Genomic DNA, 18875 nt, shown 5'->3' on the forward strand with positions numbered 1-18875 from the left:
ACGCCAAATAACAACTACTTCGGATCAACCTAAAACGTTCCGCTGTGAAATCGACAGACATTTGAAACAACAACTCAAAGCCGGTCGTAAATTATCTATGAATGTTATTGGACCACAATTGTTAATTTCAACAAACACTTGGTTATTTGATAAATTGAAACAAGCAAATATAATGCATTTAAGTTGATCTGTTTCAAATTCCTGTCGTAAACATACGCAATTAAAGTTTTTTTCCATTAATTTTTCTTTAAAAGGCAATAAGCGTGGTTATAACATGAAATTTCTTACTCTTTTCATCTACGAATACGTAATGTAATTTCAGCGTCGAAGTCAAGAGCAGAGTGGCGCAGTGGAAGCGTGCTGGGCCCATAACCCAGAGGTCCGTGGATCGAAACCACGCTCTGCTAGTATTCTTTTTGTGTTATTTATTTTTCAATTACTAGAAGTCTTTAAATCAAGTAAGACAAAAATAAAAGTTAGCAAATTATTATTACATCATATTATTGTGTATTTATTTAAAAGACGCGATGAGGAAAGATCATTCAAAGACAAAATTATCAAACGATTCTATTTTGAAAAAATCTAAGCTTACTTATGAAGAGGTCACTGATTCTGCCACCAACATTCGAACCTAAATTCTTAAACACAAACATTCACGCCAACATTCGAAACTATATTTTTTTATATCTGAAATAGCGAAGTGACCGTTGCCCATAGACATACGCAATTGCATATGCGGTGCCTACCTTTAATCGACGGAGGAGAGGATGCACAGAAAAATTCTTAAGCACAAAGCAATCATGCCGTTAAGCAAATATTGGGACGGCAAAAATATCTGCATACAACAAACATAATTTTCCCATAAATACTTTCGGTTACCTGATCGTACCGCTTTTAGTGAGGTCGGCGAGTTTATTAGAGCAAGCTAATAATGTTTTACGACTTCGTATTTCTATTGTGTTGGGATTACGTAATGAATTTCATGGAAGTACGGGTCTAAGAATATTATTGTATTTGTCTTGTATGTATTACACTCGGTTCCCGCAATTCATTTTTTTCGTATCTGTTTTGTAAAGAGCGGCCACATTACGTCAGAGAGCCCGTCATTATTGAAATGTCTGAGTTGCGACCACCCGCGACACACAGTTTTGTAGTATAAAAAGCCCTGTTTTTTTTTTCTCTTCGGACTCATACTTACATGAAAGTGGATCGACTAACAAGCTGTGCGCTTAACATGTCGAACGATGTCCGTTATGGCGTTGGCGTACTATTATGGCTCATTCTTATAAGCATTGGCGAATTGTTACCATGACGAGCTTGATAAATATGGCTCAATTTAATAGCCGGGTGTTTTACATTGCCGCATTTTATGCATCAGTCGAGAACGTGTAGACATGTGATTAACTTTTTTCACATGTTTTCATTACACAGCGCATGCTTTAAACTTTATGGTTGACAATTAGTTCACGTGTTTACTTTGTTATTTAAAGCATTCGTGAAAAAAACGACTTGGAATAATTGAATACTTTTTCTACTGAATTGTATTGGCAAATAAACAGCAAATTATTTATGAAATGAAGTTTTTATACGTAGCTTTGTGAGCAAATTACAAATACGTTATCGATCTGCATTAAGCTTAACAGAAAAAGATCTTTTCTCAAAAGCTCTAAAACAGTTTTCAAGTCCATAAACGATATAATACCATCGGGGATTGTTCGCTAAAAAAGGTTATTGATTGTGTAACATGTTCGCCGGCCGCGGGGGCCGTGTTTCTTTGGAGGTTCGTTGGTGGCCGCCGACTGTTCTATTCCAAATATTTTACAAATTGCAAGATCTTGGAAGCGACGCGACAGCACGACGCGCCGACTAATGTCGAAGCATGGGGGCCCATAGATCGATTTCTTGGTAGGTCTATAGTCGCGAGAGTGCAACCGCGAATACAAAATAGGACGTGTTTCCATGTGTGTTAGAATTTACCAAACGTATCTTGTTGAAACCGTAGAACGCAGGATTGTAAATAATATTTTATTTATATCAAAAAAATAACTAAATAACATTATAACGTTTCTTATACTACTATAATCTGTTACATTTTGTGAAGGTGTATTTAGATTAATTCCCTGTACTAGAGTATAACATACACTGTATAAACATTCTTGAATAATTAATTGGAAACAGTAACTCACACATCAATTTAGAGAGTTAGTATTATAGACGTAGAAGGTCACTGGCCCTTCAACAAAGTCAAACAAAGGTGAGAGAGATTCTGCATTAATTAGTTATAAAATTCTTTGAAGTAAATCTTTTAATTTGTTTTAAATTGGTTGTTTTACTGTATTCATAAATTTTGGTTAAGATGAAATTTGTATGTAAAGAACTTTTTATGCACTTTTCGCTTTCTTCGTTAACGAAATATAAATATTCTGCCAATGATCCTAAAGGGAAGAAACAACATTTTTTTCCGTATTAATTTACGAAGATATTAATTTTGTAATAACTTAAATTGTTGAATTTTGAATCTATATCTGAGAATATGTTATCAGAAATGCACAATAATATCAAGATAAAGGTCACAAGCAACCGCCGTCGCTCAGGGCCTATGCCCCAGGTTACATTAGGCCAAATCAATCATGTTTACAAACGTGATCAGACGACCTAGGTCGTACTTGCTTCTAACCACATCATTATGTCGTGCGGTCATAAGGTCTCCGAACTGATGTCTATCTTGTAAATACATACATCTATAGATGCTTAACTTGTAAAATTAATAGCAAATATACTATTATAATCTGTGGCACGCAACTCGGTCCGCGCGGAATAAAAAAAAATTAATTAATAGCCTATGCGTTCTTTCAGACTATACTCAAATCTATACCAAATTTCATTGAGATCCGTTAAGCCGTTTTAGAGATACCTTTTAACAAACATCCATCCATCTAAACATTCGCATTTATAATATTAGTACGATATCATTTAAGTATACTTTCATATCCTAAAGAAATTTTTCATCTTCTACCTTATACTATTGGTACCTGATCTATTACTAGTCTATGAATGAATATTTATAGATGAATGAATATTTATTTATTGCCACAAACAACCAAAAAAACTAAAAAAAACAAGTTAAATTAAATAAATTGGGGATGTGGCAAAAAAAAAGGTGGCCAGCTCAGCTGGTGCAGGGTGGGCTTGACCAATCCTGCGCTGGTTTTCAGCTGGCCCCTTTGTTTTCACACCATTCTACGACATGATGAGTCCACATCAAATATATATAGATGGAGATACATTTTTGCAAAACAAATGCGCTAAAATAACGACCAGTAAATTGTAAATTAATTCAAAAACAAATTGAATTACTTTAACAAAAACGATTCCACTTTATAACTTGAGAGTACGGTGATTAAAAAAGCAATTAAGTAACCCGTACGTAGCGGCAAGATGATTACTATTAATAAAGGATCCCTGATGCAAGTTTTCAATAGTCTGAGCTCGGAATAAATCAAATAACTCCGCAGGATCCTCTGTCGTTGGCAAATGTGTCTTCATTCATGTTGGCGCATAGAAGAACAGAAGAACTAAAGAGTTGTATGTTAATAATAATAAAATAGTAATTATTTGTATATTAAAAACTCAATTTTAACCATCACCTACACGTATACAATGTATCAATATTCATACGGCTTACAATTATTTCATAGAACTCATTTTGTTTAATCGAAATTTTATAAAAAAAATCGACAAATTGACTTCTTTTATCTCAAAAGTGACGCGTATTCATATTATTGTACAGATGATGAACACAAATAATTTAACAATGGTAGTATTTCCAATAATGATTTGATAAAAACTGATGGGAAATAAATGTCGATTTAGCAGGAAAGGGACGCCTAGCTAGAGGAAATATCTTCATCGGTGCATCCTCTCCGATGTTGATTAAAAATAAAAACGAACCTTAAATGCGGATATCTATGAATTGTGGTCACTTTGCTATTCCGATGGCCGCTTGCTTTATTGTCACCTTATGCTAATACAAAAAAAATAAGGCATTTAAATAATCAAAACACTAGTATTTCGATATCTGGCGAATGATAATTGCTTAGAATTCTTTCGAGGACCGGTCCTTATAATTTTGTACATTGCTAAAATTATGGGTAATTAAACACGCATTTGTAACGCACTGGTTAAGGAGAACAATGGTAGTTAATCTGCATGTTCTCTTAAAAATGTAAGCGTCGTTGAGGAGAATTTAACAACCACAAGTTTAACAAATTCTGTAATAAATTCACTCATTATTTACCGACCGTTCTTTTTCGAACCAATACGATCAGTCATTACAAATCTTTACGTAGAAATTAATGACAACAATTTAAAGGAATATCAGTCTGTTTGTGTTAGTTTTGCAAAATTGATGATTAAAGATTGTTTATTTCTTAAACAAGTTACCACTTATATTTTTATATTAAAAAAAAAAATTGACGACTAATAGCGTCTCCACTACGCCCTTTTCCGTGACAGACGCCGACAGGTTTTGAACAAAAATAGTCTTCAGCGTGATCGCTGCGAGCTGACGGACAATGCATTCATTATTGAGATACAGAGGCACCCGACATAGAATATACTTCAAGTGAAGTGACGCAACAATATAAATCTGAATGTTATATAATTGACAATATGGACTCGTAGCCCTTATAGAAAATGTAAAATATTTATTTGTTAATGCATGGATGATTATAGAATCCTCTCCGCTTCCCGGACTTTCCGCAAATAGTAATTCTCTGCATATCACTCGATCACCGTAAATATAGAAATCACAGCGGTTATTGTTTTACAATTTTATAAGTCAAATGTATAGATGGTATTAAATTCCACCTGTAACCTTTTTGTTAAATTTATAACAGACAATATTAAAAGTTACATTTAAAACGAAACATAAATCTTAGCCTCGTTACATTCAAGATATTGGAACAATTCCTTTTATGTCTCCGTGCCTACATTGAAACCACCATTCTATCCACTAGCGATCTGACAACAAAACAAAACAAAAGCCAAAGATCAGCATTCGAGACCGAAATAGTATTGGACTGTATTCAAAACTCTTTGGAATTACTACACTATTTGTTGCCATCGTCCATTCAGTAACTCAACGCCTCATCGTAATCCGTTGCCGGTGGAATTCGACAGTTATAAAACGACTGCATACAACTTCACCGTTATAAAAACGCAAACAGCTTTGGTATCAATCAACAAGGCTCTTTTGAGGTCGTTTTTATTTCGAAATGGGACGGATTTATTTCTATTTTCTTAAAATCTTTATATTTGACTGAATTTTATTTAAAGTTAAGACATTATAACGCATTCATTGATCGATAATAGCATTATACTCGTAACTTTTCTAGGGCTAGAAGTATATGTGGTATTTTTTCTTGAAGTCCTGCCACAATAGTATATTCATATATATTCCCATAGCATAAAACTATGCTTATTCAAACAATAAAGTTAATTGCCAAAATATGTGCCAAAATGAATTACATACCCTTTTGTTCCCACGTGTCCCCAGCTTTAAGTAAACGCGAGGAATGGGATTTGCCATTAACTAACCTTTAGCGTGGCATCGCCCGTGAATCTTGTTCCAATGCCTCCCTCGGGCACATCCCAAACTCGACTGGCTTAGCAGCTTCCGTTATAAATCCATACCATTTATGTTCAAACGATTTTAGACTCTAATTCAATCTTACAAGACTTGGTAAAGTCTATGAGAAAAATGTAATTTTTTATTGAACAAATTGTAAAGTCTCGAACAAACTCCTTTTGTTGAAGATACGATCTCTTCAGGAAATCAGAATTCGGACGAAGGTGGTCAGTATAAATTGTGATAAAAGCAAACCATAGAATCGATATAAGGATATCGTAATAAATATTGTAACAGTGCGCTTTGAGTCACAGGCGCTGCGTGGCGGCCGGTGAGCTATAGGGTGTGGGTGCGGTACTTACAGCAGACATCAATTACGACTCAGAGTAATGCCGTGAACGTTAAACAAAAGGCAATACACCTTCCACTTAATCTGATTCGTATTATTGGAGTCGTAACACAACATTCCGTACAATTTATTACAAAAGAGCTGTTAAGAAAGTACTTCGCTAGGGACGGCATCTTATAGCTTGATCGGGAAAATGAAGCGTTAGAATGTTTTAAACGAATAATGATTTATCGGGTCGGCTTCGAGTTTGAGAGCCGTCTCGAAGCTACGCTAAGAGTTCGTGCAAAATGGAATTCTAGTTTCACACGCAACAAATGCACTCGTTATCTGATGAACTTACCGAGTCCGTAAAGCTAAAGACTAATCAACTTTAGAGAGGTTCATTACAATCATATCGATACGATGTCGGTCGCACGCTACTTTACCACAGATCCCATAAGGTATTCAACTAAATACCGAATCGTTCTATACTGTAAAAAATAGTTACTAATATATTATTTATTTGTACATCCAAATACGGTGAAATATTTATTATTAAACATAGATTGTAAACATTTTCATGTTATAACAATGTAACAATTTAAAAATATGACTATGATGAAAGATCGGAAATAAAACTTAAAAATACAGTCGAATACATTTTAGATAGGTACATGGCTGCTTTTCTTCTAGGTAAGAATTAAAAATGGATCCTTTTGAAATATTGAAGTCTCCTTTTTGTTTTATTTTTTTCTGCAGTAAGTAATGAGAAAGTCTATAGAGATGCAGCTTGAAAAAATTTATTCTCTTTTTACATCGCTACGTTTTCATATTCTTACTTGTCGCTAATTTCTCCGAGTGCCTCGATGCTCCTTTGTTTTTTGTACATTATCCCTAAAAGGATTTACTGTTGAGAGTGCAGTTAAATCGTTTAATTTATTAGTCTTTACATTTAAGCCGGAAAAATGATAAAATATTCAATGAAAACATTTTATGATATTTTAAATATCGTTTCATTCTCTTGGCTTGTTAAGTAAAATTACCGAAGTAGGTGATTAACAAGAAAGTGTAGTCTTCGTATTTTATGTTTATTTTTATTATTCAAATACATCGGTCTTATTAAAGTATACAGACAAATTTCCTGTTTTAAACACTTTTACTTTGTAATATAAATTACTTTTTATCTATAATATATTTAATAAACTAAGAAAATTATCCGAATAATATTATTTAAAATATAAGAGAATGAAAATAAGTTTCAATTGTTTGAACTTTGTCAACATAATAACAATCTCTAGCATCTAATGTAGCAGCAGAAATAGATTATATAAATTTCCATATATCTTCCGCACTCAGACCAAACACTTCAGCAGCTCGTTTTGTAATTACCAAACAATAATTCTTGTTACCAATGCTTCCTAATTTAGCCACCACTGACAAATGTTTCCAACACCTGTCTCAGACTATCACTTGAAGATGACGCGACGGTCCCATTATGATATACAACAATTTATTTGTACAGAAATAAAAGGTAAAAATATCATTTTAAATGGTGTGGTTATTACATTGAAATATTAGTAAAATAAAAAAAAAAACTTTTCATACTGAACAGCTCAAAAAGTTCAAAATTAAATAAAACAGTTCAAAAAATTAGTCAATTCGAGGTATTTTTGCTTAATTTTTTATCGTTCACTGCTTTTAGAAGCAATACAACTAATTCAAATTTAATTACTAGGCCTTTTAATAGTGATTGGAGTTAAACATTATTTACAGTATTATATTTTCCTTGATCTCCCAAATTTTGAATAAAATACGAGACTGAAAAGATAACGAGCGTGCTCCGGTGTGGCTTCAATGCAATCATTTATACCGAAGCCGTGAAAGGATAATTTCTTTACGCGCAACAATCATGTTAATTAATTGAATCATTCAAGACCAATCCAAATAAGGCATCGCGACGTATAATAAAATTATACCAGGCCGTTTAAACGCTACGTGTTTGACGGACACGCGTCTTACCTTACTGCAGAACCTGTAAAATGCTGGGATTTTACTTATCTTATAAATTGAATAGTTATTTACATGATGTAAATTTTTATAATGTTTTTTAAGGTCTTGCAAATTAAAGCAATGCATTCTTTGCTTTTACTGCTAAAAATGTTTGATGATAAAAGGACTCCCTGGCACACCCAAATTTTTAATTGCATGTAGATTTAAGAGGCAAGATTGTGATAAAGTGAAATTTATTCACTCACATCTTACTCAAACACATCTTATCTAAGTAAAAAGTAAAGCAAAATAATTTTAAGATAAATTTTGATTTGTGTAAATTTGTACCTAATCTTACAAATATTATTAATGCTAATGTTTCGATTCGAACGGTATGCAACGGTACGGATGGACTCGCGGGCGGCAACTATATTTTACACACTAATCACTCGTTTAAGTTATATTTAAGTTGCTACTTTGGTATGTTTTGATGAAATACACAATAATAACTGAAACCGTTATCATGTTTAATGCTCGGGGCTAGATGAAATTAGATCGAAGATGAATTTCTGAAAACTCATAATAACGTTAAATCGAGTGGAACATGCTCTTCTTATGGAAATTATGCCGAATTACGTAAATTAGGGCAAATTATCGTGAAACTTGGTTACCGCAAACGCTGCCCATCGTCAGTGAAAGGGCCCGGGGCGCGCACCTTGCGTGACAGACGAAAAACATTATTAGTCCTTGAATTTAACAACTCCACTGACTAAGTAATATTTATATTATATCTTTTTAAATTATAATTGCAAAAAAATACAAAATGGCGGACTAAGAATATTCTAATCTAGATTTTAGAGAAAGCACAATGAAAATATATATATATGCTTCATGAAAGTGTCATCCAACATACTTCAAGCTTAGGAAATACATTTTAGCTTGAGTGGATAAATAACAATTATTTTAATCTTCTATATATAAAAATGAATTGCTGTTCGTTAGTCTCGCTAAAACTCGAGAATGGCTGGACGGATTTATCTTATCTTGGTCTTGAAATGTTCGTGGAGGTCTAGGGAAGGTTGAAAAGGTGAGAAAAATTCGAATGATTGCCGGGAACTAATTAGTTTTTTCGTTCCACGTCGACGGAGTCGCGGGCGACATCTAGTTAAATAGCAACAGCAATAAAACACCCACATGTCCGCCGCTACAGTGTGAAATAAACTAATAGAAATTTAATTAAATCAAGCGATATAAAATGTAAAACTCCAAGTATGTGTAATATTGTTCAGTAAAGTATCAGAGTAATCCACAAAGTCAAATGGTTTAATCCACAATGTTTGCCCTTTTTCTGCGAAGTAAACAAAAACCGCAGAACAACCTGACCAAGGCTTTAAAATAAAATAAAACCGATGTAATTTGACCCGTGACTCATTCGGTTCGTTTGTCGCCTAAGTACCTACATTTTATTGAGTATATTTTATAATTTGTTATTTATGGAGAACATTGTAAGCTTTACGAGTATATCTCTATGTTTAAAATAGTATGATTCAACGAACATTAGAGGTATTTCCCAGTCCCAATAAATATTTTTCTTCGCGTTCTCATTCCTGAGAAGAAGAAATTCTTCATTTCCTTATCCTCACCAAAGGTTGGCAAATGGCAACGCGCTTTTAACCTTTTTTGATAAAGATTTAGGTGGTTACTTCACAACTACGCAAGTACCGAAAGCATTCGAGGTCAACAAAATACCTTTCTTTAGCAATTATATCGATGTCGCTTATTAGAAAAGCTACGATAAGTATCCGAACAGTGAACTTTGTGACGTGGAATAAAAAAGTTAAGTTATCAAATAAATTCTTATTTTATCTCCGTTTGAATTTCTTTAGAAATCTGTAACATATTTTTACATATTATACTTTTAGAACACCCAGAAGCTAAGCAGGAAACAGGAAACCGGAGATATGTTACTTTAAGCTCTTATCCAATGATAATTCTCTACCTGTCTGTTATCTAACGATTTTATGCGGTACAAAATATTTATACATGTGTGGTCTGGCCGTTGGTTGACGAATATATAGTCACAAACGCCGGCCGCGCTGGAGATTATGAACCCATCTCAGGTTTTAAAAGAGAAAAAGTTTAATGTAAAGATCACTGACAAATTTGTAACAGAACAATGAATCGGATATTAAAGTATCGTCTTTCGAGACACGGGCGAGCGGATGGTCGATAAGGTATCGAACATGGTGGCGGACAGCGATGGCTCAGATACGAATAATTCATCAATCAAAATCAAGGTTATATTTGTGTTAGCGAAATACAGAAGGTAATCTTTATATCTCAAAAATAAACTAATGAAATGTTATCTTTTCGAATTTACATTACCAATAAATAATATGATAAACGTATCCAAAAATCAATGACATGTCGAATTCTACGTTTTTTGTTTAGAGACTTTATATGTCGATATGAAGTTACTCCGTATTAGTAGAAAGACTAAGGAAATATCTGGTTGTTGCCGGTCTCAAGACAAATGTTTAAAAGATGTAAATAAAATAGCAGTTTTCATTTGTTGCACAAAACGATTGCATGGTGAGCATCAGTAACAATTCTATTACGAGACCATAAACTGTGTAGGACGTTGTGGGATCAGGCACGAACGTAAAGTGCGTGACGTGTAGTAGTCTTAAGTCAGATTAGGGCCGCGACAGTATACTTACGTGTGCCGAACGTCCTTCGGGCTCGCCGCATCGCTCATCGCTTCGCTTAATGCCGTGTACTCACGCGACATCGACCGCTTGCGAACCTCTCCGCGGTGTTAAATGTATCCGCTTGTATCGGGTTACCGTACCAAAGGCGTGGGCATTGACGTGTCTGACTTGTTTTGTTTTGTTCACTCGACCATCGCAAAGGTTGACTTTCTACGAGCATCGAGGTGACGTTGCCGCCCGGTTGAGTTACATTAAACTCTGTAGAGACGCCTGTCAATGTCGACTCTTCGGTGCATCCAAGCGTGTCGAGAGTGAAGCGGTGACAAATAACTTATGTCTCTACAGCTTTTAGAGTATTTCATATTTTTGCACAAAGCAATAACATTTTCAAACCTTAATTTGTATTATTTTTCTTTTGTTTTCTTGGTGATTTTGTTTGTTTTAGTATCAGAGTATAAGTTTTAAATTAAACTCCCCAGGCAAGTAAACAGAAGCGTGTCAAGTCCAACATTTCTACGACATGACCGTCAGATAATATTATCCCCGTATAACTTACTTGTTTGCTTGCTTGTTGAACACTGTACAATTTTATTTAGTAAATTATAATCAACGGCCGTTTTATTATTATTCATTTTCACACGGTACTTATATTACTAGCTATTGAGGTTACATTAATTTATTATTTGTATTTTTGCTTAACAATTCCAAGAATCTTATACAAACATTTTACCGTTCTATTCGTTGAATAAAATATTTATTCGCACATTAAGAGACTTGTAATCATTAATTCTGAACAAGCTGGTCTGCGCCAACCCGCTCAGTTGTCACTGCCTCGAAAAATAATTACTAAGTGTTGGGAATACGTCATGCTGTGCTGACACGACCACTCATCAGGATATTAAGATGTTAGAGTGTGGCGCAGTTAACGAGTTGTCACTCATTGTTGTGCGGACCAAGATAATGCCGGCAGATAATCGCAACACCGAACTTGGGACGAGCGACTCATTTAATGCTTGTCTCTTTGCATAAGTTCAACAGCGGGACGATCGTGATTATTATTTCGAATACGTTTTAGTTATGCTTAATCATGCGACCGCATTGTGATGTAAGAGAATAGGATGCTTTGTATAATAAACTACAACGTCTATGATTTTAATGTTCTTGTTCACGTAATTTTCACAGAGTAGTTTAATTTGCATAAATATTTTCTATTCATCTTCAGATGTGCAAGCGAATCCTGTATTATTTTGAAATCAACGTTCTTTCCATTTCAACAAACGGAATATCTTTCTGAATTTTCTTTAATTTAAAAAAAATTGTCAACTTCACCTTTTTATACTTTCTCCCAATGCTGTGGATGAAAATATTTACTTTATTGTTACAACAATGGCCTACGTTACGTTTATAATTTTTGAACTAAGCCCAGATACTTAATAGAAATATATTTATAAATAATGCTGGTTAGAATATTAACATTGACCTCACGCACTGTTTAATAAACTTATGTTCCTGAAAAATTCCTCCGGCAATAGGTACTTATATAAATTATAAATATGTCAATTCGAAGCGCAGATGCTCATACTTGTGAAGCCACCGTGACTACAAATCTAGTATTTATTTCTATCTTCAATATTTATTATAAATATTAACATTTCACAAGACAACACGAAAAGCAATAGCATCGTCGACGTACTTGTTACAATCCGCCACCACGCGGCGCCACATTGCGAACGTGAGACTGTTCTAACCATTTCACTAACTACCATATACATTTAAAATAAGCTTTATGTTAACTGCAGAGAGTTGAAATTTGAAGTAACTAAGATGCTAATACAAATTGTAAACCAAAGTTGAACTAAGCACTGCAGTAGAATACATATTCAGTTATTATGTTGATAAATATGTCGCAACTCGGTTAAAACGCAACGTGTCGAGGAATATACTAAACCTAAAATACCGTTATTTATTGCACTGACTAATTTTATGAATGAATTAGCCATATAAATGTTTATCATTTAGCTTTAGCTTACAAATCACTTAATAATATAGAAGATGTGTACGGATCGTTCCGTGTCGCATACATATTAAGTGAACTTAAAATTCTTATTTTATAAAATTTCATTTTACTTTTATTTATTTATTTATTTATTTATTTAGGAATGCCAACAAAATATGTTACATACAATTTTACTTAGTACATAGGTTACATGATAAAGAGTAAGCTATAACATATTTCAATTACAGGCAAACACAACATTCGCGTTAATAAAGAAAGTGCTAGAGAAAAAAAAACAAACAAACTATAAACAATATTGAACTTACATACATATACTTGAACTCAAATAATACATAAATGGTTTATGATCACCAGTAACCAAAATTTATTTTGGTTTACAATTGTTTTGGACAAATCCAGCATGGATGGATTGAAATACCGGTACATACGATCTCGAATATCTAAATTTTTGCTAAACTCGACTTTTGAGTGTGTGAAAAACATACTAAAAATCTAATATTAAAGTACAATATTGTTTTATGTATTTTTATTCAATAAGCATTTAGTGTGGGAAAGAAATATAACCTACTTTGTACCAAAGCAACTACAGACGTTCGCCATGATGGACGTTATATCTTTATACAAAATTTGTTAAATATTTTATCTTATTTTATTACATTCGAAGAGAGGATGTTATACAATATATTAAGCTACAACGAACATATATACGAAAATAGCATGAAAAAGAGAGATATTACATGTTTTGTATAGGTGTTTCGTCGAAATTCACAGATACAGGACTCCCTTTTAATTAGTCCCTAAATAATGTTATTCCCAAAACAAATTCATGCAGAGAGCATGAAAAAAAGACATCGAGTTGCTCTTGTCACCGCATTTATTTTTGCTACCAAAATAAAACAATGCACAACGCAACGTGGAAGTCACTTACGAAGATAAATACGACGCGGCGCTAAACCACTATAAGCAGGTAAAGGACGTATTACATCTAAATTTTACAATACGACCGGCTTTCACAAACAAATTCTACCTATTCGCGGAACAATTTCACGCTCTATTTTACTCCTACGTATTTTCACAATTGAAAATCGTCCGTAAAAGCGTCAAGGCTTTTGTACGTTGAATTTTTATAACCCACTATTTTAGTTTCCTTGTGATAAATGATACCAATTCTTTATTAAAATTTCTCTTTTGTTGTCACGCCCACTGATGTAGTGTACTCCGGAGTATATTTTCCTATTTCTTGAAATAAAATAAATACCATTTATATTCTCAAAACATCTGTTAATTATAAGGTAGTAAATATTATAATTGTTTTTTTATATACTCATAGAATCTAAAATAAGAATTATTGTAGAAAGTACATATTATGCGAATCAAATTACCATAAATAAGGATAGATATTTAAAGAAAAATATGTCTAGAAAATAACAACACAGTACAATTTGTTCAAGCGAAACAAAAAACATAGCTACAGGAAAAATGAATTATTTACAACAGAACGAACAAACGAAACTAACTGAAAGGAAAAAACTTCTTTGCTTCGAGGAGTCGTCGAGTTTCACTAACAAGCTTAAGACGTCACTTGCAAATTGTAACTGTCAGCTTTATTATTTTTTTTAATGGGACGAAGTTACAGAAACAAAACGCGTTAATCACATCCCTATGGCTTCTAATTTATTCCAACGTATATTTCAAAAAGCGCGAAATCATAATTAACAATACTACGTCCAAGCAGCTTCTCAAAGATTTGTATGTTTGAAACAGCGTTAATCACTCATCTTGGGCGCTTCTAAGTTCATTTTATTCCTCTGTGTATGGAGTGAGTAGATGTTCTCCACAGGACGCCACTGTGGAGCTAAGTGATTTTATTTGTGTCCACATTCCAATGTGTATCAAATTACGTGGCCTCGCGACCAGCTGTTTGATCGATCGTCCACGATGCTGCTAAAATACCAGCATTCACTAAAATAATTATCCAGCTCAAAAAGAAAGAACAACGCAGTTCAAGATACCCGTATAAAGGTTAAATAAATTGCGCTCAAATAGCTTTATAAATTATACTTAAGTTGGTTCAAGTATAAAGTCTGTTAATAATAAATGCATAGCAGCACAAAGGATCAAAGCTTCTATATTTTTAAACAATAGATATAAAATTCTTTAAGAGGGCAAAGAGATGTACTGTTTGCTAGGAAATTAATAAATGCTTCTATTTAAATTGGAGATAGCCCAACAATTCTCTGTCAGTTAATATTGAGTCATCTTTATGAACAAAAAATAAACATGTCGCAAAAGAAATATGAGTATCGTTGATGTAAATATTGGTGCCAGTAATTTCGTGACGTCATGTATTCACCAAAAACGTATATTAAAATTAAGAACTGATTCTTAATAATGTTAATGTTATAATTAATAATTTTATATCAACGAGCAAGATCTATGCACACTAGATCGAGTAATCTAAAACATAGTTGTTTGTCTTTCGTTCCTTTATGCAAATCTGGAAGCGACGCGGCGTGTAAACCTTATCCAGGAGTGTCACTCTCAGCTGCGGAATCGATTTGGAAGTTTATTCAGGCTGACAACGCGTGAAGCAAGCGCGGGCTTCAACTTTATTCCATTTTATCAATATGTAGATAAGATTGCGAGCTCTGTTTGGATTTATTATTGGAATAACATTAATTTTATTTGCACAACGTATTCGATAATTCTAATCTTTGTTAGTCTACTCTTTGGTGGTTATTCGAAACAAATATGTTTTTGTCTATTTGAAATTATGGTTTTAACTCTATTAGTTATTCTATTGTAGTCTAAAAAAATTGTAGGTAAATTGCAAAAGTGACATAGATGTCTGCTAGTAGTATAGCAAAAACAAATGAAAGAGAACAGAGTGAATATTAAAAAGAAAATTCAAAAATTGCTTTAAAATTATGCAGTTTTTTAAAGTTACCTTGTTGTTATGATTGTTTTAAATTTGCTACAGTAAAATTTTATGAAACTGAAAATGTTGAGAGCGAATATTTCAAATGTATATTATAGAGAATAAAATTTAAATAAATTAGTAGAAATGTTCGAGAAGCATCTACACGGATTGTAGGTTATGAGCGGGTGTAACGACGTGGAAAGTAGTAACGTCTCAACTTTCAAACACTTTTCATAGAATTGGAGTGCAAATATTTGTATCGGAATCGATAAACTTTAAATATGATCAAATTTAACCTTTTAGAATACTGCAAGAATACTGCATTGCTATTTTAAGTAGCTTGGCGCCTAATGTTTTTAAAAAATCTTTAAATATACGTATTTCTGACGAAAAAAATAACAAACAATATTTATATATTCATGACCTATAAGTATATCCTTGTGAATCTTGATGGTGGATTTTAAAGGGTTAAGAAGTGCAACATTTTTGATTTCAGTAAATAAAGACAAACGTAAACTTACAATCAATAGAATTTAAGAATCATTTGTAAACAGTTGTAAGGTCTTTGTTACATTCGCCATGGCTACTAACATCAGAGCCTCCTTTTGTCCTTTTTACGCCTTTCTCAGTGGTCTGGATAAGCCAATTTCCTAAAATGACCTCTCGATTATCGTTTCTTCTAAAAATGTAAATTTTGTGAAAGCAAAGCTCATGAATGGAAACATTTGTATTCTATAAAGAAGTGAAATCAGATTATTTTACGTTTGCAAAAATTTTAATTAAAAAAATTTAAAATTAAAAAATTATAGAATAACTTTAAAAAATTAGCTTGTTTACTTCTTGGAATTTTGAAAATGTTTAAATTTACTGATGTACAAAACGAATTTTTTCATTCTTTATTTTTCTAGTTTTCCTGTAGTTTATTCAATGTCACAATGAATACCGACAAGAGCAACTGTTTGCGTCTCGCATACGCCACGTGCGTCTACAAAGCTTCCCCCATTCCGTACGAGCATTTCATCTCGTCTCTGATTGGCGCAGTCTGCGCGCTGTTCTTTCTGTATAGGGTTTCAGTATGCAATGTTTGAGTCTCAGTATTATTTGTATCGCAGAGCTCAGGTTCTATGTCGATATCACAATACTAAGCTATTGTTGAATTTCAAAATGCCGGAAAAATAATCCTCTTGCTTTTCTTTTCTATTAATACTAAAAAGGAAAGTCTAAATTGTTAATCATGGCACGAGACTATTTTAAACTATTTTAAACCTTATAGATATTTAACATGTTTTCTATCACCGCCGTTAATCTGGTGCTGAAAAGTAGTGTCCTTAAACGTCTTTAGTATTTAAAATAAAATAAAAAACACTTTGATCATAATCTTGCGAAATATTAAAGTGTACGTGAATTATTATGTTTTATGTCCCTTACGTGTTTATCTGGCGTCAGGAACACATTTACAACCTGATCGAAAAACACGAACAATAAAGCTGAGGCCCCGTGGCCCGGAGTCGGTCGTATCTTCGACAAAGTTCGTAACCTTATAGCCAATTGACATCCAGACACGAATACCGCATTGGGTCGTGATCGAAAGAAAGAAAGATCCTCGTTATTTGCGAGCCGGCGTTGGGCCATAAACGTTATCACTAACTAGCGATCGGGGCGGATCGATCCCTTGATTCGCCTCGCGAAATTAAGGAAATCGCTCATGGGGATATTATTCTCCGCGTAACAGATAACATCTGCTCTCGATGTTAGATATTTTCGTTGTACTTTTGTGAACTTTTGTTATGAGGTTTCTGTTCAATCAAAGTAAATGAATACTTTGTTTACAATAAGGATTTAAGCTTAAGCAAAACATATTGGTAAAATGACCACTGGACAGCTAGGTTAAAAGGCAGTTAAAATATTCCTAGAGTGGACATTTTTAATACCAGTATATACTATAGTTCACCCGTCATTTTCACCGTCTTAAAATGTATTTGGTAGTTATTTATGTATAATTGCATTAGTTAAAAATGCTCATTAAGACTTTTGTAGATAAAAGTCTGAAAGTCTGAAAACGAATTCGAAATTTATTTTACAAAACCATATCATATTGATACTTTTAGTTTTTATTCTCTGTAGATTTTATTGCTTCATGGACGATTCGATTTGGCATTTTCGCTAACTCGCCTTCTGTAACCATTAAAACTTTTGCGCAAAAATAAGAAAGAAACATAGTTATTAGTTTGTAAACTTAAGTCGTAGCCACTTAATACTTTTTTAAAAGATAAGATTTTCCCTGTCAGTTTTTTTTTTTGAACAACGGTAACAAATTGGTTCAACCTTTAAAAACCAATCTGTCGACGTCCATAGTTTTGACAGGTTTTAGTTGTGGGTGGTCCCTAATTACTCTCTGTCGTCCGTTTTCTTTGACAAATCAAGAGCACTTCAGAGAAATAACGCTTTTATCAGAGAACTACTACATTTTTTTCTTCTCCTTTGTAAGTAAAGATTTATCTTAACACAAAGGGCTTCGAGATTTATTAAGATTTTCCTTATTTCACAGTTGTAAGGTCATTTTGAGCGCATGTTACAAATTCATATGAAGTTGCTTCTTCTTCCAAAAGAAGTAAGACCAGGTGATAGTACAATTATTGTTTGGATTTAACGACAGTTAACTTTTTCCACGCGCCAAATAATAAAAGAAAGAAAATAAAAGATACTCCTTACATCAAATGATTGAGTAACTTATTTTTCAACTTATATTACAATATATTCTTCATTTCGTACGTCTATATATCAAGATACAAGCGAGAGATGTTCAGATAAAAGTATAGAAAGCTAATGAATCATAAATTGAAGAGCGTCGTCCCGTCCTATACCGTCGTCTCTGTCCATATGCATCGCCGACAATTATTTCTGTCCGACATTACGACACCAAGGGGTGAACTCTTCGACGAACAGATACTGATCGTGACTTTAATTGTATGTGGCGCTAACGTAACGTTTCATCTACAAGTGTTCTTAAGCTCGGTTTACACGGACACTTAATTTAATAACATAAATTATGTACATACTTATGTTATGTATGAAAATCGTGATTATACATTAAAGAAAATAATCCTACTTCCGTATAGAAATGTACATAAATAAATAATTTGTCAATAGAACTCGTATGTTTTTAACTTTTTTTTTAATTTTAAGACTACAAACTGGTCTGGACTATTCTGGTCAAACTGTGTTTCACCAGAATTTATATAAAATTTTGGTAATAATGGCATCGTTATTTAAATTTTTTG

General features: G+C 33.3%; 1 non-coding gene across 1 annotated transcript; it reads left to right on the top strand.

Moving 5' to 3' along the window:
- The first annotated feature begins 335 nt into the window (after window positions 1-335).
- TRNAM-CAU (transfer RNA methionine (anticodon CAU)) lies at window positions 336-407 on the top strand. Its single transcript has one exon. It is a non-coding gene; the product is annotated as a tRNA-Met (tRNA).
- Window positions 408-18875: the final 18468 nt, after the last annotated feature.

This window comes from Papilio xuthus, unplaced genomic scaffold, assembly GCF_000836235.2.
Source record: "Papilio xuthus unplaced genomic scaffold, Pxut_1.1 DF826938.1, whole genome shotgun sequence".
In the NCBI taxonomy this organism is placed as follows: Eukaryota; Metazoa; Arthropoda; class Insecta; order Lepidoptera; family Papilionidae; genus Papilio; species Papilio xuthus.